Here is a 23364-nt window from a genome sequence, read left to right as displayed (position 1 = left end):
ATTATTACTTTGTCTTCTGGGCAAGTTTCATCTTCATAAAGACAGAACCATTCAAAGTAGCCTAATCCTGATTCTAGAATATTCTCCTCTGATATAAAGTTCATTTTTTTCTTCCTTTAAGAAAATGTCAGAACCTTTAAACTCAAAGGTTTATAAAACAAATAATATCATTGAGTCTGTTGTAAAGAACCTTACATGTTTTTATATTGACAAAATGTAATATTGCATTGATTTGTGTAACCTAATTCAATCTCTTTTGATGTCCGTTTACCCTACCCCCCTTGTTTTTTTGTTAAACAGATAATTTAATCCGTGCAGATCTACACTATAACGTTTATATTTAAATTAACAAAAAACACAAAATTGTCAAGTCTATGGACGGGTTATTAAGCGTCGATTTAATGATGTTATTTCGCAGTATATCCCTCTACTGGACGCATCAGGAACAACAGGGTCGTAAAACTGCCGGGGCGTAAAACTGCCAGGGGCGTATATCTGCCGGCTCCAGGTCTGCAGCCTCCCCCTACTCGAGATGGAAGACCAGAGGCGAAAAGGAGCAGAGATGATGCTGTGAGTTTGCTAACTGCTCTAGCTTCTTACTTTTCTGCTCAGTGCCAATGCTCCACATTCATTTAAAAATTTAACATATGCTACATTGTAAATACACGCATCATATAGTGACAATTATTGTGTATATATAACAATATTGTAATATCGTGGTTAATGGGATGTGGGTATTGATAGTACTGTATAGTAATAATTGGTGCACTCGCACGGGTTCTTTTTGCAGGGTTGGGGAGCTGAATACTCTGAGATCATCAAGGAAAACAAACTCTTTGAGCATTACTACAAAGAGCTGAAGATTGTCCCAGATGGAGAGTTTGAGGAGTTCATGGAGGCCATGAGGGAGCCACTGCCAGCTACAATACGAATCGCAGGATACAAGAGGTGATTGACATTTTCTGCAGGTCCAAACGTTTTACATTACACGACAAACAGTGTTTTGACTGCCACACAATTTGACCTGTTAACTGTCAGTCTCCTAGTAGCAAGACACTTGGCACACTTTTTTATTGCCTCTTTTCCCTATAACATATTTTAGTAATCATCAAAAATTAGGTGTCATTCGAAAGTTTAAAGTCACCAATAAATCAAAATTGACAATTATTATTTTTTTGTGGAATATTGCAGTGTTTATTATAAAAGATTTGTCCGTGCACATCATTGTCCCCCCCCCCCCCCCCCCCCCCAATTATATGCACTCATAATCTTTAATCAACATAAGCAACAACATTCTTTGCCCTGATGGTGCCAGGCCAGTACAACCTGTCACTCACTTGAGAACACAGCAATAGCAAACCACAATGATCAAATCTATTCCAGATGGACAAAATCAAGTCTTTTTTTTTGATGCCATTTCACTCAGATATGTCACAACGTAAAGATAAGACTATCACAGCTTCTGTTTCATGCCAACTCTAAAGACTCATTTCATCATGTGAAAACCTTTTTGAAATTGGACATGGAAACATATTTTAAAAAAATAAATAAAAATTGGGTGGTATTATGTTTCATATTTTACAAGATTTGCTGCTCTATTTTAAAATTGAATATTGACTAAACACATTGTTGGATAGGTCTGAGACTCAAGGTTCCATATTGGCCACTGTTCTTTATAGAAGAGATACTGTATTGTGACAGAAATTTATTAATTTGTGACAGGAGGTCAAAAACATTCAATGGAATGTGGGTGTTACCCACTGGCTATTTTTGGTATAGTGCCTAAACAAATTCTTGCAGGAACCTCAATTTTTGTGAAATGGTTTAACTTTTATTTACTTCTCTTAGAATCTTTTTGTTTATTGGCCATCCATCCTGCTTTGTTATCAGCATTGACATTTGACCAGGCCATATTGGTTAACAACTTTCCTGGATTGTTCAGAGGACGATGCAATTATACAATAATGTTTTTCCCTTTCTCAACTCCTTTAATATTCAGTCATGCAAAAGAAATCCTTCATACTCTTAAAGAGAAATACTTCAAAGAGGTACAAGATCTTGAGGTGGATGGGCAGAAGATTGAGGCTCCTCAGCCCCTAAGTTGGTAAGATGGAAAACTATTTGTTTGTGTTTTACTTGTGAGTTGGTAATCTGTAGAACATAGTACTTCAGATCTGATTTTTACTCTCATCATGCTGTTATAGGTATCCTGATGAACTGGCGTGGCACACTAATCTGAGCAGAAAGATCTTACGCAAGTCTCCACTCCTGGAGAAATTCCACCAGTTCTTGGTCAGCGAAACCGAATCGGTAAATAACATTTTTGGTGCACTTCTCCAAGGCGTGTGTCTGCAGATATTCAATAGTGTGTATACTAAGGGTGGGAGAGAAAAATCGATGCATCACGATTCTGGATCAATTCTGAGAATTTCAGAATCGATTCTGAGCTTCGTTTTTAACTACAGATGCGCGATGACGCTGACACATTTCTCCATTCTTGGGTCAATTTTTCAAAACTCTTCACCCAGTGAGCACAACAGCAGTCTATGTGGGTTAAACTGTGGATCATTTATCATTGCTTGGCACAAAATGCATTCAAATTACATGAATACATTTCTCACTTAGACACAAACACCACCAAAACTATATACCTACAAAACAATTTGTAGACTCAAAACAAAACAAGTTTACATACTCTTTTGAAAACTGTTAAACTTAAGGTAAAAACCTAAAATAATACAAAATTGATTAAGACTGCAGTTTGCTATATTTCTACAGTAATATTATATTGAATTGTATACTGAATTTAAAAAATGAAATGCTATCAAAACAATTAGATGTAGCTGAACACCTACACATGGGTTGGTATTTTTAATTTTTGAATGAATGCATAAATGATTGAATGAATGAGGCATTTATATTGAACTTTATTATGTACTACTGTGCATCCAAAGCACTAAACACTCATATCAGGGGGTCTCCCCTCAAACACCACCAGTGTGCAGCATCCACTGATGTGACGGCAGCCACAGAACAACGGTGCCAGTGCGCTCTCCACACACCAGCTATAGGTGGAGAGGGAATAGAGCTAATTCAGTGGATGGGGAATATCAGAAGGCCATGATTGATAAAGGCCAGTGGAGGGAATTTGACCAGGACACCAGGGTTACACCCCTACTCTTTACGAGAAGTACCATGGGATTTTTAATGACCACAGAGAGTCAGGACCCCGGTTTAATGTCTAATCCGAAGGACGGTGCCTTTTACATTATAGTGTCCTCGTCACTATACTGGGATGTTAGGACCCACACAGACCAGAGTGTGTAAACTGCAGAGAGTGTCATTCTTGTTTTGTAAAGAAATTTCACAAAAGAAAACATTGTATAAAGCTACTGGATGTTCGTGTTTTTAGGTCATTGTTTTATGAGTGACAGTATTTGTTAGTTGACAACCATTGCTAGTGTTATGGAAGAATGAGTTGATTTGAGACATGTATGAATTGTTTTGGTAGTTTGTGTATTTTGAATGCGAGGTTAACTGCTGTGCTGAGCTGAAATTTGGTTGGGAGATCTATATGAAGAGTTTTGAAAAAGTGACCCAAGTATTGAGAAATGTGTCCTTGCGGTTATAAAAAAAAAATAATGCAAATATAATATAATTTTTTGATCAACAACAAGTGGTAGTTTTTTTTTCCTTAATGTTATTTACTCCATCAGGGTAATATCAGCAGACAGGAAGCAGTCAGTATGATTCCTCCTCTTCTACTGAAAATCGATTCTCAACATAAGGTACATCTTCAACAACATCATCATGAGTTTCCTTGAATACCAACTGAATGTTTTCTCTATAGTGTGTTTTCTTCACTGGCAAATTTTTTTATAATTTGTCTTATCTCTGTCGTCTTTCTGGATTTTATAACCAGATTCTGGACATGTGTGCTGCTCCAGGATCCAACACTGCTCAACTAATAGAGATGCTTCACTCTGATATGGATGTGCCTTTTCCTGGTAAACTGTTGCTTATTAGTATGTGTTCATATATAATGAATTCAATACAGATGTACGATGATCATCATATCTTATAGTTGTCCTCCGTCTCTTCTGTGTCTCTAGAGGGTTTTGTAATTACCAATGATGTGGATAATAAGCGCTGTTACCTGCTGGTCCACCAGGCCAAGAGATTAAACAGTCCATGTATTATGGTGGTAAACCATGATGCATCTAGCATTCCACGTCTGCACTTTGATCAGGACGGGAAGAAGGAGGTCCTGTTTTATGACCGGATCCTGTGTGACGTACCCTGCAGGTGAGGAATTTTATGGTGAGGGTCTCGGCTTAGACCCAGAGATGCTACTTGAGTTGTTTTTATTGACCCTCATGAAAATGATCTAGTTTTTCAATAAAAATAATAGATGGAAAAACTTCTGTGAAAATTAGAAATGTTACCTTCGCCAGTAACTGAAATGAAATGTTTATTTTTAAATAAGTTAAACTTTAAGTACTAAACTTACTAAAACGAAAATAAAAATAAATTCAAGCTAAATAGAAAATTAAAAAAGCGAACAAAAATTACGAGCACATATCAAATACTTAAGCTAAAATTTAAATATAATAATAAAAGCTAATGCTACTAAAATAACACTGAACAAACCCATCCAACCCACCTTAACCCTCTGGAGTTCTTCGTTTTCCAGTCACACTCAAGACCTTCGCGGTCAAAAGTGACCGGACCCCTGAAATCAATTTTTATTTTTTTTCAGTAAAATCAATGAAATTTATTTTTGTTCAATAATATTTTTTCTTTTTCTTTTTTGTGTTTTGAGAGAATTTTATGAAAAAATTAATATTTATGCAATAATTATGATCAATTTTTTCCCATTGAATATAATAGAAAATTTATATATATATATTATTTTTATTATTTTTTAATTAATGCTGTATTTCAGGTTTAAGTGGATCCTTGGCCTATAGAAAACATTTTTTTAAATCACATTGGAGCCATCTGGTGGATGTAGTGAGCATAATTATCATGCAATATCATATTTTAACCACTAGATGGATTTACAGCCTCTGTAGAAAGGCTTGTGAATTCTAGTTGTTTTTGCACATATTTGCCTATTTTTTTCAGGTTGTGGATTTTAATTTATAATAAGTGATTCTCAAAGACTATTTTTGTCAAGTTTTTTGTTTGTTTGGTTGTTTTATTTTATTTTTAAAAAATAAAATAAAAATTATATTATTTTCGCATAGACATGAAAATCACTATCCAAACTTAAATGGTTGTAATTCAAGAATGCTTTGGAATATAGACCTATGGTTGGTCTTGTTTTAAAGAAGACATTTGCCAGATTATTGTAGAAGTGAAAGAAATTATGAAAGTGAAACAGAAAAAAAGTTATGAAAGTTTGAGTTAATAAAAATGAACAATGTAAAATTTTTATTATTTATATTTTATATAAAATATATATATTATAAAATATATTTTACTCTAAAACTGCAAGAAAATGAAAGCCAAAAATCTTAAGAAGTTGTGTTCCAAATTTTAGGTTGATATCTCAAAAAATAAGCTTTCAGTCAAGATTTTATTTTGGCGCATACCAAACTTTTTCACTAGATGCATGGAACGCCAAGCTTCCTTACTGACCATATAAGGGCGCCTCCATTTTCATATATGTTTTGAGTGATCTGAACCATGTATTTCCATAATTTTCATACAATTTATGAAGTAGACATCCTATTCAGAAGTAGTATGGGTAGTTTGACAGTATTTGATTTGAATTCAACCTCTAATAAACACATCAAAAGAGCACATATGTGCTGCAATAGGCCTGGAGGTTACTAGGGAAGAATTCCATCGTTTGATCTTACACTGTGTGTGTGTGTGTGTGTGCGTGTGTTCAAGAGAGAGAGACATAGTGTGTGACCTTTGCATTTTGGACCCAATGTCTCCCCTTTATTTGATTCATTGATTTGATTTCACATATTCTCACATTTCTCTGTTACAGTTTCACCAGTCTCATATTTCCCTATGTGTGTGTGTCTGTGTGTGTGTGTGTGTGTGTGTGTGTGTGTGAGCATGTCTATTTTGCAACCTTGATGGCTTACAGTCTCATGCTTTCATATCTGTGTGCTTTTTATTCCTTACATTGATGAATAATTGCTTTTATTTCACACATTTCCCAAAATTAGCTTTTGCAATGACACACGTTCATTTGTGTGTGCGTGTGTTTTTGTGTGTATAAGTGTGTGTGTGTGTGAGTGTATTTGTCTGTTTTGCACTCTTGATGTTTTAGAGATTCACCCCTTCACTGTGTTATGCTTTTTTTCTGCATCGTGGCTGATTTGTAGATTGTACGCACAAAAAACCTCTGTATTTTCATATTTTTGCCATTTTCCCATTCATATCCTATGGCCGGTCATTTTTGACCGAAGGCCATGAGTGTGACTATTTTTTTTACGACCACTTAGACTTTTCAAATCATGTCCCCAATTTTTTTGTGTGTTCATATACTAAGTACCATAAAAGTCACCAAGTTTCGTACCATTCCGATGAAGCTACGATTTTTAACATTTTTTTATTTAAAAAATTCCGGTCGGAAACGACCGAAGAACACCAGAGGGTTAAAAATAATTAATATTTTGGCAAGGTTTGAGCTAATCTGAGCTATAATTGCCAGACAGAAAGATAGAAGTCTGGTTACTTTTAAGTGTCTGGAAAAAAAACAGGAAATGAGTTGTGCATTTGAAATGGGCTTGTTTGGCTTCTATTAAGTTTTAACATCTGTAACGTCTTTCTACCTGCCAGATGTTTCAGGAAAAACATAAAAAGCTGTGTTTTTCTTTCTGCAAACTTTGCGGAAGCTTCAACCTGATAGGCTGGTTTCTATGTAATTATTGGTTGCTTAAATATTGTCGTCAGATGGTCAAACAGCAACATTACACACTGAAGAAAGTTGAAAATGTAAAAAAGGATAATAGGACCCCTTTAAAACCACAAAAACTGTAGATTTTTTGCGATTTTCTAAGAGCCAGTGTGTGTCATACCAAAAAAAAGAATGCTATTTTCTTGTACAGAGACATGAAGTTGTGATTATGTAAATATAGTGATCACAATAATAGAGGCACACATAAATGCCAAAGCTCTGTGTTTTCGGTTAAGCAGTGAGTCTCTTCTCAGCATGTAACATCATATAGCAGAGTAAGTTTATAATTGGTGGAGTCTATACTTGGCCTGCAGTAGAATCAGGTGCCAAGCACAATAAAGTCTGCTCAGTACCAGCAGGCCAAACATCTTACACTTACACAGTGTGGTCAGCCTGGTTTTGCTGTCTAAACTTTTTCTCTCTGTCGATGAAATGATTTGAAGTTGACTTTAAAGGTGTAATTATGGCTTGTGTTTTTTCCCTTAGGACTGTAGTTTCCTTGATTTGAAATTTGCTGCTTTGTTAACCAAACACTGATGTAATTGATTTTAAAAATACCATATGATCTCATTATGACCACAGGAACTCTCTTTAGTTGTCAATTCCAGTTTAAAATTATTTTAAGGTAAAATAAATGTGGTGATGACAATCTTTCATCTTTGCTTTATTGTGAAAGAACCACTAATTATAAGTCTGCTTTATGCCTGACAGACACATGAAATGATCTGATATGGAGTTACAGTTCAACTGCAAACAATAAAATCAGCACCTTTATCTATACAGTGGAGATGGAACAATGAGGAAAAACATTGACGTGTGGAAAAAATGGACAACCAGCAACAGCCTGCAGCTCCATGGGTAAGACCAGTATAATTCACTACTACAATATTCTATGTTCAGAATATTGGGGTGGGCGATTTCACGATATGAGAAATTTTATTTCACAATAGCGATATACACTCTCCTAAAGGATTATTAGGAACACCTGTTCAATTTCTCATTAATGCAATTATCTAATCAACCAATCACATGGCAGTTGCTTCAATGCATTTAGGGGTGTGGTCCTGGTCAAGACAATCTCCTGAACTCCAAACTGAATGTCAGAATGGGAAAGAAAGGTGATTTAACCCTCTGGGGACCAGAAACGCGCCGGCGCGTTTTGCTCGTTTTTTTTCACATAGCAGAAAAATAGACTTAAAGTACTACCATCATTTCTGTTCATATAGAGTTAAGAAATATGAGAAAATAATCTGTTAAATGTCTACTTTTTTATGTGCCCACATACAATCGAAATAAAATATTGTGCTTTTGTAAAATAAAGAAAATAAACAGGGTGTGCGTTCTGCCTCTCGGTCACCGTGAACTTTTTTTCTGGAGCACGTCTCTAATCTTCACCACAACTCAGCTAATACTATTCACCCAGCCATAAGCAATATATCTTTTAAATCATTTGAGTTTGTACTTTTAAATGATCCGATTCAAAACTAAAATTATTATTCTCCGTTTATGTCATCTATATAAAAAGAGAGACGTGTCAGCCCGTCTCATTATCGTTCTCTCAGCTGATTATCTCTGGTAATGTGACACGCCCACGGAGAGCACGCGCTATTCAAACGCAAATATGTGCAAACAAATAAGCAACACATTGAGACGCGTTAACGCCCATAAACTCTGAAAACACACATTATTTTTTAGTCAGATTAATCTACTGTCGTCTTGCGCGGCTATATGAGGAACAATCCTGGGACATTTACCACTGGGTTTATTTTCACTTCGAGGATGAACAGATTCAGCTGAGAAGTAAGTGTTTTTTGCAAGTGCTTTGTTCTAATCGCGATATAGAATAACGTAGTGTCTGTAAACGGAAAAATAGCGTACTGTTAAATGTGAATCATGTTTGTGTGTGTGTGTGTGTGTGAATGAATGAATGAATGAACGCACAGATACGCACTGTTACAGACTAAATAACAGACAACATTTCGTTGACTCGTTTTGGATAAAGTTTTTACTCTAAAATAGACATCAAATAAGCTTTTTTTAGGAGTTTCTGCTCATATGTTAAATATATAGTATGTTTTGTCAATAAACTAATCAACTAAGATGTTATAGTGTTTGTTCAAGCTATATCAAAATAATGAATCCTCAACTTTGAAATATGTATGATCAAACTAAGACATTTATGGAGAAAGACAATTTTCTTTTCAAGATGTTTCCAACTCTAACTTTGAACTTTGAACTGAAATAAAACCATGTCTATATGGTGAAGGGTGTGTGATAGAAGTGTCCAGACGTATGCACCCTGTATTTTCCTTATATAAATCCAAACAATCTAAAAGCCATTCTTTTTTAAATCTCCTCATTCTTTGTGCAAGGCTCCTGTAATGATATGGCCTGATAGCACCTAATAGGGCCATTATGGGGAGGGTCTTTGTCTTTCTCAGGTGTGGAATGCCACACATATTAATGAGAGATCACGCCTCCTGCATAAAGCTTTCTCAAACAAAACACGTCATTAAAAATGTAAAAGACTTTATTGACTTATCTGAATGAGTAGTCAGGATGATTCTCACATAGTTTTGGAGCAAATATTCTAGGCTATGTGATACAATTTTCAAAAGTCTTGTGAAGAAATAATCAATGTGTGTTTTGTGGTCTTATTTCAGCAACTTTCATTTTTATTTTTTTCAATAACCACGCATAAACATTATTCTATTAAAAATACAAACATGTACATACATGTTGCTCAGATATCATGGTAGCCAAGTTTGTGCTATATAGAGTGAATTTACACCTTTGCCATTAACATGTTTATAAATAACTGAAAAAAGCACACATGTCAGTGCATGTCAAAACATCCCAAGGGCCCCAAAAACACTCTGGTCCCCAGAGGGTTAAGTCATTTTGAGTGTGGCATGGTTGTTGGTGCCAGACGGGCCGGCCTGAGTATTTCACAATCTGCTCAGTTACTGGGATTTTCACGCACAACCATTTCTAGGGTATACAAAGAATGGTGTGAAAGGGAAAAAACATCCAGTATGCGGCAGTCCTGTGGGCGAAAATGCCTTGTTGATGCTAGAGGTCAGAGGAGAATGGGCCGACTGATTAGACTGAGCTGATAGAAGAGCAACTTTGACTGAAATAACCACTCGTTACAACCGAGGTATGCAGCAAAGCATTTGTGAAGCCACAACACGCACAACCTTGAGGCGGATGGGCTACAACAGCAGAAGACCCCACCGGGTACCACTCATCTCCACTACAAATGGGAAAAAGAGGCTACAATTTGCAAGAGCTCACCAAAATTGGACAGTTGAAGACTGGAAAAGTGTTGCCTGGTCTGATGAGTCTCGATTTCTGTTGAGACATTCAGATGGTAGAGTCAGAATTTGGCGTAAACAGAATGAGAACATGGATCCATCATGCCTTGTTACCACTGTGCAGGCTGGTGGTGGTGGTGTAATGGAGTGGGGGATGTTTTCTTGGCACTGTTGTGGAAATTTTAATAGTCATTGACCCCTAACAGGTATCATAAGAGAGAGAACCTATTCAATGTGTAAAATATATGTGTGTACGTGCTTGTGCGTGACGTTTCAGGAACATATGGGACAGAACAACTGACCTTAGGGACAGCCAGTTTTGGCCAGTTTATTTCAGTACCAGTTTGTGTCTTTAAGTAGAGACTGAACAGCAGTAAGGACCTTATCTGAGTGGGAGAAAGGTACAGCGGGTGAAGAGGAACCTTGAAAAGAGTATAAAGGCTGTCTCATGTCTTCCTGTTGTGTGTCACTCTCATGCACAGCGTAACTTCTGTGTGTCAGACTGAACCTATTCTTGCAAGAATAAATACTTCTCTTTTTATTAATTTGACTCTGAGTGTCTCTTACGCAGTGATGATGTTTAACAGAAGTTTTGCCACAACAATTTGGTGTCAGAAGTAGTGTTGTCAAAAAACTCGGTACTTCGGTACCAAGTCGGTACTAAAAAAAATTAACGGTTACGGTACGAGTTTTTCTAGGTACCGAATACCGGGTCAATCCGGTTCTTGATGCGCGCTGTCCGAAAGGTGCAGAGTTGCGTCCTCTTCATAAAAACACTGAGACATGGCGACCGGCGGCGCTGCTAATGCGTTGGCTCTGAATCCACTTGTTGACAAGAAAGGAGGACAGAGCCAGATATGGAAATATGTTGAATTAGGCTAATGTCACGTTGCCATAAAGGGCCGTTCACACGTTCACATAGCACGTTTTTTGCGCGTGCAAATTTCAAATGTAGGCGCGCGGGAAGCGCGCTCATAATAGAAGCGACGTGCGAGCTTGTTTTTCCAGGCGCGTCACTGTTTATGGTTGCATAGCGGAGACATGCGAGAGCGAGCGCTTGTGGAGAGAAGGAGAGAAAGCGGTGCAAACTGCGCTCTCCGTGATGACGAGGAAGTATCAGCAAAGAAATAATTGATTTCTAGCCCTTGCATTAGAAATCAGCTACAGGGTTCTCAAGTTTTGAAGACAGGCAAGAGTGACATTTTTGGCAGTTTTGGATTAAATAAAAGTAAGCTACAGTTAAGTTAAATAAAACATGTTTTATCTCCTGTATAGTTTGGTAACACTACAATAAGATACCATTCATTAACATTACTTGATGTGTTAACATCAACACATTGAGTGAACAATATATTTTTACAACATTAATTAATGTTTGTGAATGTTATTTAATACAAACACTTGATCGTTCATGTTTGTTCACTTCATTCATTGTGCATTAAATAATGTTAACAGATAAAACTTTTGATTTTAAAAATGTATTTAGTATATTTTTTAATTAACCCCAAGGAGAATAATTGCTATGTAACTATGGTTTATTGTTAGGTCATTTTATCTAACGTTATCTAACAAATAGAATCTTATTGTAAAGTGTTTTTAATACTACAGTTTCCATCTTTGTAACTGTGATATACACTTTAATATATGTAAATTTGGTCTAAATTAAGCTTTGGTACCGAGAACCGTGGATTTTCACTGGTATTGGTACCGAATACTGAAATTTTGGTACCGTGACAACACTAGTCAGAAGAGTGGGATTCCTTGGAAGTGCCTTCTGGACCTGAGAGCGGGCGGTGTTTGGCCACCTGGACTGAGCAGTTCCAGCTCTACCTCGTAAATTGAAATATTTTTCAATTTGTGAGTAAAGCCATAGTGGCTAGGTCTGTTCGTTTCTGTGGTGTAGGTCAAGAGTACTGATGCAATAGGGCTAACTACGTGAAGTGCGTTTTGCAAAACAAGTCACAGGTGACGGTTATGTAAATCAAGGGATCTTCACGCAGCAGTTTATTGGGGTCGATTGAGACTTACGGGCGGGTCAGGGTTAATACAGTATAGCTAACTACGTGAAGTGCGTTTTGCAAACAGGTCAAGGGGGACGTGTATGCAGATCAAGGGATCTTCACGCCGCAGTTTACTGGGAGTTAATCGAATCGCCAGGAGCACTGAGTGCACCCTTTCTGGTCTTGGGTTAAGTGATCAGATCTGGTGGAGACGTCCAACAGATTATAAGACGCAGCGTCGAACGGAAAATCCACAGAGTAACAGAGACAGCCACTATGGGAAAATCTCAGGGTAAGCATGCCAGATTTGATACACCGGTTTTCTGTAAAATTAGGAAAAGTATGGGGGAAAATGTATGTTAGACATTGGAAAAACTGATAAAATACCATGATTTCCCCAGGGAGGGAGCACTGAACACAACTAGACTAAGAGTGTGCGAGAATCAGTGGAACAGGGCAGCGGGACAAAAGGTTGTTGTGGCTGCGTTCAACATGTGTATAAAAAATGTGAACAGATAATGGATTGTTGGGTTGAAGATAAAATGTCGAACTGCCAGGAGAAATAAAGTTTTTACTTCTTCATCCAGTAAATGGATGCATGACATTAGATGTCTATAGAACTTAAATTTATATGATAAGGATTGAAGTAGCAAGCAGCAATAAGGCTGTCTGTGTGAAATAGAGGGAACTGTAAGTGAGAGATTTGATGGAAGAGGGAAGTGAAAAACAAAAGGTTGAGACGTGTGTGGGGGGATTGTAAGCAAACAATCATGTACTGGTTAGATAATGAAGGAACTGGCATGTAGGGAAAGATTGAGAAGAAATATAGTAGAAAACTATATGTGATGAAAATAAAAAGATTGACAGGGATTAACATGATATGAAGAATGTTTTAAGCAGAATGGGGAACAATTCTATATTTTGATAAAATAATGATTGAAATGATGATATATCTGCTTTATTTTATTAATGTTAAGAAAATAAGGGTATTGAAGCAAGTAGCTATAATGGTTGTCTGTGTAATTTACGGACTGAGTAATATAATCTGTTTTGGAGAAATAGTAGAGATAAGACTGAGACAATAATGATAGTATTAAGTTGAATCTGCAGACTAACCATGTGATGGAAGAAAAAAGGCTTCAATCCAGTTTTAATGAAAATAATGATGTACAAATTGTTACACTTTATGAAGAGTAACTGAACAGTCCTGAAAAAAAAAAGAAAAAAAAAATAGTGAGACAGAAGAGAGCAAATGCTGTAAAGAGCTCTGCTCTGAAGATCTCACTTTGAAGAGATTTGCAGATGATGTAAAAGATAAGCTGGGATAACAGCAACAGTGCTTGCTTATTCGCCCGGCTTCCGGATGTACATGTACTTGTAATTAGTGTTGTTGATGATAATACCAAATTAGTAAGGTAAAGACAGAAAACAAATTCGAATATTTTGAGCATTTTCTGTGCTGCTCATGAAAATGAATGTGCTGCCAATGATAATGATACTGAAGATTATGATTTGGCTATTGTGATTGAATCCGCCATTGGTGGATGGTCAAAGGAATACAGAGAACTGCTTATTAGTGGCTCTGTTTACATTCCTGAATGGGACAGACTGCTTCAAGGGTGTGCAGTAAGTTGGAGCCGTTTGGAAGCTCACAGTGATCAAACTGCAAGGTGTCTGATGCTGTAGTTGAGGCTGATACACGAACCAACCAGATGACAGAGAGTGTTTTGATTATGGTCAGCAGGACCATTTAACACGTAACTGTAAATGCCCACGAGAAGGTGTTTGAAAATGTGATAGTGACTCATTTCTGGTAATAATGTGAGTTGCAAAATATATCAAAGTAACTAAAAGGATGATTGTGTTTTAATTAAACATTTTAAAAAGGGTTCAGGTAATATAGAGAGACAGATCTCAGAGATGATTTATAATAACTGCAAAAGATGCAGAGTAGCCTTGTCAAAGTTAGTGTGAATCCTGATTGGAGATTGATAAACTCCTAGGGAAAAAAACTCTGAAGTCAGATATTAAATTATGGTAATTGAGAACCTGACAACTAAAATTGAGATGAAATGTGAAACGTTATTGAGAACTAGAATAATTAGTTTTATTTAAGATCAAAGAAGCAGAAGGCTACTGGATTAACAGTTGCTAAATGTAAAATGTGTAGAAAGGCACCTAATTAAACAAACAGCTTGAAAAGTTGACCATGAAAAGAACAGAGCTGATGTTTTGGTTTCAAAAGATAAGCTTGTGATTTGGCTGAAACAGTTCGCTTATCTGGATCTGGTGTGTGACTGAAAACTGCCAGAGCGACAGAGACTCAATCTGAATGGAAATTTGTAATGTCAAAAGACAACTATAAAATTATGTTTATTTGAAAACACATGTAATTTCTGGCAAAGATGCCTTAAGCTGGGATAGAGTTAAAAGATGGTAGATAAAAGTTTGATGTTAGAAGTATATGAGGGAGCAGTGTACCAGTCCTGAATGTCTCAGAGTCTCTCTCAGTCAATGTCAGCTAAAAGCATTTATCTGAGCCTGTGTCATAAGTAATAATAAGCTATTTATAGTAAAGCACAGTGTTTCACTTGACATTGTTTTCATTGGATCAACGAAAACAATGTCAAGTAGGCCCTCTGCATGTGCAATGGCTTGCTCTAGACATCCAAACGCCGGGGACAAACTCCTATCCATGAGTGTCACTGAAGTGAGTGGAAGCGTGCGCGGAAGCGCCGGGAGAAGTGGTGGAGATCCGGAACTGGGAGACACGATATCGAATGTGGATTCTTTCTTGTCGACGAGAGGATTACACCTGCTTCATCTCAACGTCAGAAGCCTTCTCCCGAAAATCACAGAGATCCGCCACCTCAGTAAAAGCAGAAAGGTGGGAATATTTTGTTTCACCGAGACATGGCTGGATGACTCCATTACGGACGCTGAAATTGAACTGGAGAACTATTTCGTAATTAGGAGAGATCGAAACCGCAAAGGTGGAGGGGTGTGTATATATGTAAGAGCGGACATTGGTTTTAATCATAGAATGGATTTAAATAGTGAGCTGGTTGAAGCGGTCTGGTTAGATATTTTGCTACCGAAGAGTAAGCCCATACTAATTTGCGCATGTTATAGACCGCCTGATCAAACACAGTTTTATTAACTTTTAGAGGATGTTTGTTTAAATTGCATGGACTTGGTTAAATCAGAAGTTATCATGTTGGGGGATTTCAACACTGATTTTCAGAAAAGTGATGTTTCTGGGTATAAAGCATTGATGCATTTCTGTCGCTCCTATAGTTTACATCAGCTGATTGATGAACCTACACGTGTGTGCTCTACCACCCAAACCACGATTGACCTTGTCCTAGTGTCAGACAAATCTAGGATAACAGAAAGCGGGGTTATAAAATATGGGTTGAGTGCAATGTTCCCTCTAAGCTGCGCGCGTGCGCGGCCGCGCACTTCTGATGCCTCGGCCGCGCACTTCTGAAGCGGCGGCCGCGCAGAAAAGAATAAAATGCCACGCAGAGGACTGACGTGAAATGTGTGGGGAAATCCATTTGATTGTAGTTTAAGTGAGAACTAATTTCAGTGCTCTGGTCAACCGCTATAGAGTGAAAACTGGTGAATGCAGTTTACAGGTTTCATAGAAAGAGAACGATGTGAGCGCGTGTGATTGGCAGTGAGTCGTGTGTGCGGACCAAATAGCTCAATACGAGAGGCAACGAGAAACGCAAAGACGTGAAATAAAATCACATCATAATGTTTTAAAGAAGAGTGGTTTGATTAAAGTGGTGGAAATAACGGTTGATGGACACAGAACGGTAACAATTACACACCCACCTGCGTGCAAATTCAAAATACATCATTAGTTTAAATAGATGTTTTTGTGTGGGGTGGAGTTTCAGGGATGGTTAGATTATAAAAGAGTTCACATTCACTTTTCTTGAAAATATTTAGCTATTAGATCTATTTAAATGGTTCAGTTTGTTTTCATATTATAATAATATAATATGTAAACAAATTGAAGCATTTAAACTGATATATCACTTCAAATACTTAAATTCGTTTTATTATATTATATTAGGCCTATATTTTATTAGATTATAATCCTAAATAAAGAATCTCACAAGGGTATTGTTTAGGTTATATTAGGCCTTTATTTTATTACATTATAAGCCTAAATAAAGAATCTCACAAGGGTATTGTTTAGGGCTCCTTGCCATTAAAAAGTTTGAAACCCCCTGCTAAAGAAAATATTGGAAATTCATAAGCAATAAACAATCTTTTAATTTTGATGGTTTAATGCTTCCTGTACACAATTAATTGACTGTACAAAAACACTTTATGGTTTTCCCAAACCATCTCAGTGTAACAGCTTACTTTTCTTTCATACTATATTCTATTATTGTAAAGAATTGGTAAAGACTGTACAGTTAACAGCACTGTAAAAAAAAAAAAAATCAGGTAACCTAAAATGTGCTTCATTTAGTGACTTAATTTGTTAAGAAGCTTGTTTTTCGAAAATATGATTTAATACCAATAAGTTACATCAAGGGTCAAATAAAATAGAAATGGCACATTCAAGTTAAAAGTTACAACTGAACGTTGAAACCATTGTGTTTCTACGTATGCTGTACAGGTCAGGTATAAAGAATATTTTTGCTCAGGTGGCGCAAAATGTCCGCCCATTGCGCCCAATAGAAAAAAGTTTTGCTCAGCAAGAAAAAAAATTAGAGGGAACATTGGTTGAGTGACTATTCTATTATCTTATGTACTAGAAAGATCAAGCAAGCAGTGCTTAACTGTCATACTTCTATTAAGATCCGGTCACTGAAAAAGTATAGCAAAGAAGAGCTGAATGGCTGCTTAATTAAAATGAACTGGTCTACAGTGTTGCTATGTAGTGATGTGGACAAAGCATGGTGCTTATTTAAAAGTATATTTTTAGAAGCTATAGATAAAATAGCCCCATATAAGGAAATCAGAATAAAGCAGAGAACAGAACCCTGGGTAAATGATGACATCCTTGAGGCAATTAGGCTAAGAAACAGGAAGTATGGGAAATTCAGAGAAAAAAAAGGATGAGCAGAGTTGGGCTGATTATAAAAAGGCAAGAAATGAAGTTAACAAATTAGTTGTCAATACTAAAAAGGCATATTTCAATGAAAAAATTGCTGAATACAGAAATGACTCAGGAAAGCGATGGAAATCCCTTAAGCACCTTGGCTACAGTAAAAGGCTAAAAACAAAAAAACATTAATATTACTCTAGATCTTGGCAACAATATTACATCAGAGAAGAAGATTGTGGCAGATAGCTTTAATAAGTATTTCTCATCAGTTGCCAGGAAGCTTGTGGAAAAGTTACCTGACCAGACTGGTCAATATGGTGAAAGTCATGTGCAGGACTTTTACTCTCAGTTAGGTGTTCAGGCGGGGAGTTTCTCTTTTGAAAAGGTGAGGGAGGCACTTGTTCTTGAGAAGCTGAAGAGGCTTGATGGCTCTAAAGCCACAGGATTAGATTCTATTCCATCTAGATTCGTGAGGGATGCCGCTGAGATCATTACTCCGAGCATTACTCATATTATAAACAGGTCGATAGAACATGGATACTTTCCCAATGACCTCAAGATTGCCAGAGTGATTCCAATATATAAGAAAGGGAGTAAACTAGACCCTGGTAATTATAGACCCATTTCAATTCTTGGTTGTCTGTCAAAGATAATTGAAAGGATCATTTTTGAACAGATTGATAATTACTTAAAATCACAAAACCTACTTTATGAGTTCCAGTCTGGTTTTCGTAAATCTCATTCTACGGATTCCTGTTTACTGTTTTTAACTGACTATATAAAAAAGGAGGTAGATAATGGAAACTTCTGTGGCATGGTTATGTTAGACTTACAAAAAGCCTTTGATACAGTCGACCATTGTGTTTTAATGTATAAATTGAAAGCCATGGGTTTTAGTGAATTAGCACAGAAATGGGTGGGCTCCTATCTGGAAAATAGAACGCAAGTAGTGGACATTGGGGGGGGGAAATGTCTCAACCAAAAGGCATGGGCTGTGGGGTACCTCAAGGAAGCGTTTTGGGTCCACTTTTCTATTTACTATATATAAATGATCTAAAGTCTGCTTGTTCATGCAGTCTTTTTTTATATGCAGATGATTCTGCGCTGATTGTCTCTCACAAAGATAAAAATATGATTGAAAGCATACTTAGCACAGAACTTCTAAATGTTAGGATGTGGATGGCTGATAACAGATTATCACTTCATTTAGGGAAAACTGAATCCATATTGTTTGGAACAAAGATAAAGTTAAAGAAAGCCTCATGTTTTAAGGTCCTAGCTGGAGATATTGTAATTACTGCCAAGGGATCAATCAGTTATCTTGGATGTATGTTAGATTGTAATTTATCTGGAGTAGGGCAGGCCCAAAAGGTAATCACCAAAGTTAATCAGAGAGTTCGTTTTTTGGCCAGAATATCAAAGTTGATATAATCAAATAATCAAAGTTTTTGGATGAAAAAACAAAGCTAGTTTTGGCAGGAGCTTTAATTCAGCCTTATTTTGATTATGCGTGTGGCTCATGGTACAATGGTCTCACAAGGAACCTGAAACATAGGCTTCAGACGTCTCAAAATAAATTAATAAGGCTAATTTTAGACCTCCCCATAATAACTCATCTGGAATCTTCCCACTTTGAAAGGGTGGGATGGTTGAAAGTTAAGGATTGAGTGTCTCAGATGCAGCTGGGTATGGTACATAAAATCGTTTATGGAGATGTTGCCAAATATTTTAGAAATTATTTTAATAGAGTAAATGAAGTTCACAGGTACTCCACTAGGGGTAGCTCAACCGATTTTGTACCCCCCAGATTTAATACAAATCTGGGCAAACAGTCTTTTCTTTATGCTGGAACTACCCTTTGGAATCGGTTACCTGGTACACTTAAGACAGTAAGAAGTATAGGTAGTTTTAAACAGGGTTTGAAAGTATGGTTTAGGTGCCAATTGTAGTTATTATAATTCCATATTATACAGAAAAAATTATCATAAAAATAGACTATGTATGAACTTGTTTAATGTATGATGAATGATTGATGTGTGATTTGCTGCCACTTGTCCTCTTCCGCTGCCTTTATAAGGGACCACAATGGAAATAAGTCTTTGGGCTTTATTGTGTTATCCCTGACTACTTGTATTTTATTTTAATGTATGACACAATTTCATATTTTTATATTTAAGTGGTCAAATAAAATCAATCAATCAATCAATCAATCAATCAATCAATCAATTCAGTTGAAGAATCATAGACAGAGATGGTAAAAGAAATCATTGCCATGCAGAGGGCAATTTGTATTTGTAAATGTTTTAAATGTAAAACTGAATGACTTTAAAGAAGTCTTTAAAATAATAATGCAGATCTTAAACGATAGAAGACATTTTATTTTATTTTAGGACCAGTAACAACTTTGTCTAATTTAGTCTCCACCATTCAGGGCCGATGGCTCCGGCTACAGATGAAGTACACTGAATGTACGGTTGTGATCTAAATTTACTGAGCATAATCTAAGCAGCTAGGTTTCTGCTTTTAAGACAGTTAATGGATTTAAGTGATTAAATACTGCTGTTATTAACCTGTCTTCCTGTGTGAACACTATTAGGCAATCGGACTGGCTCTGGTGACTCTTGAATGTGCCTTTCCTAAAGCTCCAGAAAACAACTGATTTTGTTGAAGAAGACTGATTTGGTATTGGGAAAGAGCGGTTACCAGTGTGCACGAGGTGACTTTCCCAGTGACGGGTAAGACCTTCTTTGGCCAGACAGAGGGCAACCTAAGGCAGGGGGGTCACGCCGACACTGGGCATCTCCTGATGGAGGTGTTTATGTGAGATGGGTATGAGAGTGGAGCGGATGACTGTGAGGCCAGCAGCATCCTTTATCGTTAGGGCGGATGAGCTGTGAGGAGTTACGGCAGTCTGATCCAGAAACGTGAGTGTTCCTCTATACCTCTCACCAGAAACCGCATTCATTGTATGGCTTGTTTTTCATTGTGACAAGTGTCTGCAACTATGCCAGGGAACAACACCCTGATGGAGATTATAGATAAAGGGCTAACAGGAATGGGCTTTCAAGAGCCAGCTGAGACCATGAGGTGATTGGTATTATTTGGTGTGGAGACAGTAGTAAAACTTTTTATGTATTGACTGCCTCATGGGCAAGAAAAGAAAATGTATAGAAGTTGATTGTGAAATAATGTTTTAACTCCTGAAGGTCGTTAGACATGGTGGTGGCTATATGAAGACAGCTTTTGATTTAAGAAAAGTCTGGATAACAAAGTTTAATGGTAAAAGGTTATTGTGATAAATTTAATATTACATTCTGTCTAAATTATAGTCTTAGGAGGCTGTTGAAAATATTATTTGTTTATAGTGAGAGAGACTGCCTGAGTTGGAGGAAGGGATGGGAACTGTGTCTGTCTTTCTGTTATCGGCCTGCTAGAGCAAGCTGAAGAAAAATAATGATAAGGAACCAAAACAACCCAGCTGACTTGTCTAAAAATCTAATGAATAATGAACAGACATGCTTTGAAATTGGTTAAGAGACCATGTACAATTAGGTAGAAGCTACAGGAAAATGGGAAGTTTAGAATCTTATTTAAAAGATATGAATATGAGAATATGAGCAGGTCATCGTCAGGTATGAATGTGTGTGTTTGATGGTGAAAGCATTGTATTTTGCTTATGAGTATGAGTGTTTTATCATCACAGATGGGTTAAGGCAAATGACAAACTTTAAAGAAGCTGATAATTCGGATGAAAAGATGATACAGAACATAGGACGAGCTTTAAGTTGATTGGTCATCAAGCTCTGTCTGGTAGTAATACTTTTGTCATACATGATGTAGATTTGAAGATCAGTTTAAGTATTGATGTAAATTGGAATTGTGAATTCGTAGATCGCCGTCTGGGGATTTGACGGCAACAACAAAGCGACACATTGGCTAAGTCAATTTCGAATTATCAAGAGAGCCCTTAACATTTATGATTATTGTGAACAAAGGGGGAATAATTATTGACTGACATTGACCAAGTCTGTACAGCACGACCTGACCTGATAGAAACAATTGATGACTTTGGAAAATGTTTGTAGATGACTGACTTAAGAGACCAACAACAGGCCTGAAAAAAACAGGATACACGGTGAGACTGAGGGCCGTTGCCATTCAAATAATCTGATAAGATGTGATTGTGGCTTTAAGTAATATTTTGTTTCAGAGGCAGAGAAAGATGTCTGGAGGAAATGTGGGTGAAGGACAATTGTATTATGTTAAATTGATGCACGAGTTTAGGTCTTCGACAAATCGACAAATTAAAACCAGCATGAGCTTAAAGATTGATGTGGAACTAGAAAGGGTAAATGAAAACAAATTTCTTGGAATAATATTAGACTATAAACTATCTTGGAAACCTCACATCGCTCATGTTCAATCAAAACTGTCTAAAACAATAGCTATATTACATAAAACCAAGTACTTCTTAAATATGCCGTCTTTGTATATTCTGCATTGTTCTCTTATTGTTCCATATTTTTTTTACTGTTGAAATATGGGGGCATGCCTACACTACAAACACAAAACCCATTTTTATTTTACAAAAAAAGCTATAAGGATAGTCAATCATTCCCCGTATAATTAACCGACAAATTCCATATTCTGTAAATTTAAAGCAATAAAATTTTCCGATTTAGTCAGTCTGAATACTGCCGTTTTTATGTTCAAAGTTAATAGGAAAATAGTGCCTGAAAATATACTATGTTTGTTTGAAAACAGGGAACAGAAATATAACTTAAGAGGAGAGCACATGTTTAAAAAACAGATGGTCAGAACAAACTTTAAAATGAACACCATCTCGGTAAAAGGGGTCGACTTGTGGAATGGTCTCACTGATGATCTAAAGAGGAGCAATTCCATTCATTACTTTAAAAAACAGTTTAAAATCTTAATTTTTGACAAATATTCGGATGCTTAAGAAAAATTGTCCAAGATAAGTTTATGCATAATTGTTGTGTTTAGATTTCAATAATATAAGTAATAAATAAATATTTGTAATCAAGTGCAGAGGTTTGTATGTATATATGTATGTATATGAGTATGTAGTATGTGTATATAGGAATGTGTGTATGTATGCATATGTTTATACATGTATATTGTTTATGTTCAAATTTTGATGGGTAGATGTTGTTTTGTAAATAGGGTAGGCGTAATAAGCCATGGCTTCAGCCTACACCTGTTCGGTTACCTTCTTTGTTTGTAATGAATTTGTTGTATATATATTCTTTTTTATGTTTAGTACCCGAATAAACCTTTATTCATTTATTCTTGCATCAAAAGGGGGATGGTAACAATTGCCAAATATGGTTTACTATTTGCTGAAAGCCATTGCACAGGTGGGGCAATATTGCTGTCTGTAAGTGTGCCGCACACGCTGATAACAAAATTGCAGGACTGTTTCAACAGGAGACGCCAGGGCAGAGGCGGCAGCAAAGGCCGCGGTGTACTTTACTATCTGACAATAACCTCGACATTTGTTTTTCTTTACCGAGCATGCAGACTTTTGATACAGGGCAGAATGTGCCTAATAAAATTATGGCTATGGATGAATTTGGATAATTATCCTGGCCTGGGTTATTATTGTAGAAGAAAGGTGCCACACCTGGGCAGCGCATAACTTAAGATTTTCCTTTTGCAGAATGTCAGGATGGATTGCATCAAACAGAACTGAATCTGTTCCAAATGTGTTGTGGACATGAGCAAAGTGGGTTGAGGGGTTTTTTTTCAGGAGGAAAAGGAACCCTTTGCTATTAAGTGAGCAAGAAATTATCCGGTGATAATGTTTCAGGTTGTTGATTCCACAGGTCACACCAAAAGGGACGAGCGGCTAGACAAGCGGTACTAGACAAAATACTTAAGGTCTCCATTCACAGGTGAAAGCAGGCAAGAAATGGTGATTTAAGGGAAAACCTTGTAAGGATCAGAAAATGGTTGGAGAATGTGACACCTGGGTCCAAGCCTCTCACCTTAGACAACACTAACAGGCCTCAACCATCCAATAGAGCA

The 23364-nt window shown here is 36.8% G+C and overlaps 1 pseudogene; it reads left to right on the top strand.

The window, feature by feature from the left end:
• Nucleotides 1–535: 535 nt before the first annotated feature.
• Nucleotides 536–23364, top strand: part of LOC130087777 (RNA cytosine C(5)-methyltransferase NSUN2-like) — a 45376-nt pseudogene continuing 22547 nt past the window's right edge.

This window comes from Rhinichthys klamathensis, unplaced genomic scaffold (assembly GCF_029890125.1).
Source record: "Rhinichthys klamathensis goyatoka isolate OS25496 unplaced genomic scaffold, OSU_Roscu_1.1 h1tg000111l_1, whole genome shotgun sequence".
Classification (NCBI taxonomy): Eukaryota; Metazoa; Chordata; class Actinopteri; order Cypriniformes; family Leuciscidae; genus Rhinichthys; species Rhinichthys klamathensis.
Note: the sequence above shows the minus strand (reverse complement) of the source record. Positions and strands in the feature narration are given on the sequence as shown.